We start from the raw sequence: 1,259 nt of genomic DNA on the forward strand, positions 1-1,259 counted from the left end.
GGCACTGCCCCGAAGGACCCTCCACCTCACCCTCCTGTGAGGGGAACAGTGGCGGTTGATACCCGTAGGCCGTCATAAAAGGAGACCGCCCAGTGGCTGAAGAGACGAGGGTGTTGTGTGCGTACTCCACCCAAGGTAAGTGGTCGGCCCAGGACGAGGGACGGTGGAGACACACACAACGAAGGGCCGCACCCAGATCCTGGTTGGCGCGCTCCGCCTGCCCATTAGACTGCGGGTGGTACCCCGATGTCAGACTTGCTGTGGCCCCCAGGGACCGGCAGAACCGCTTCCACACCTTGGATACGAACTGGGGCCCCCGGTCGGACACGATGTCCAGAGGAATGCCATGGAGACCGAAAACATGCTTGACGAGGAGGTCAGCAGTCTCCCAACGCCGATGGCAACTTGGATAGTGGAATGAAGTGGGCTGATTTGGAGAAGCGGTCCACAATGGTGAGAATGACGGACCGCCCACGGGATGGAGGAAGACCTGTGACAAAGTCCAGGGAGATGTGGGACCAGGGTCGAGGAGGAATGGGTAGTGGCTGGAGCAAACCGGCCGGAGGCCGATGTGAGGCCTTGCCGCAGGCGCAGGCGGAGCAGGCGTTCACGTATTCCACGACATCCTTCCGTAGCTCCGGCCACCAGAACCGCTGGGAGATGAGATGTAGAGTCCGGCTCACCCCGGGATGGCAGGCTACCTTGGATCTGTGCCCCCACTGCAACACCTCCGAACGCAGCGGTGGGGGCACAAACAGCTTCCCTGCGGGACAATCAGCCGGGACTTGGACCTCACCTTGAGCCTCCTGAATCCTCCGCTCGATCTCCCACCTGACCGCCCCCAGGATGCAACGGTCCGGAAGAATGGCCCCCGGTGTCCGGTCCCTGTCCGCGGGATCATGGAGACGGGAGAGGGCGTCAGGCTTGGTGTTCTTGGAGCCGGGGCAATATGTGAGGGTGAAATTAAACCGGGTTAACAGAAGCGCCCACCGGGCCTGTCGTGAATTGAGTCTCTTCGCTGAACGAATGTACTCCAAGTTTTTATGATCTGTGTAAACGGTAAATGGGTCCTTGGTCCCCTCGAGCCAGTGACGCCATTCTTGTAGGGCTGCAACGACAGCCAGCAGTTCTCGGTTCCCCACGTCATAGTTCGACTCGGCGGCACTGAGTCGACGAGAGAAAAAGGCGCAGGGGTGCAATTTCTGGTCGACCGGAGAACGCTGGGACAAGACTGCCCCCACTCCTGAATCCGAGGCGTC

Source organism: Hippocampus comes, unplaced genomic scaffold (genome assembly GCF_001891065.2).
Source record: "Hippocampus comes isolate QL1 unplaced genomic scaffold, H_comes_QL1_v1.1 scaffold130, whole genome shotgun sequence".
Taxonomy (NCBI): Eukaryota; Metazoa; Chordata; class Actinopteri; order Syngnathiformes; family Syngnathidae; genus Hippocampus; species Hippocampus comes.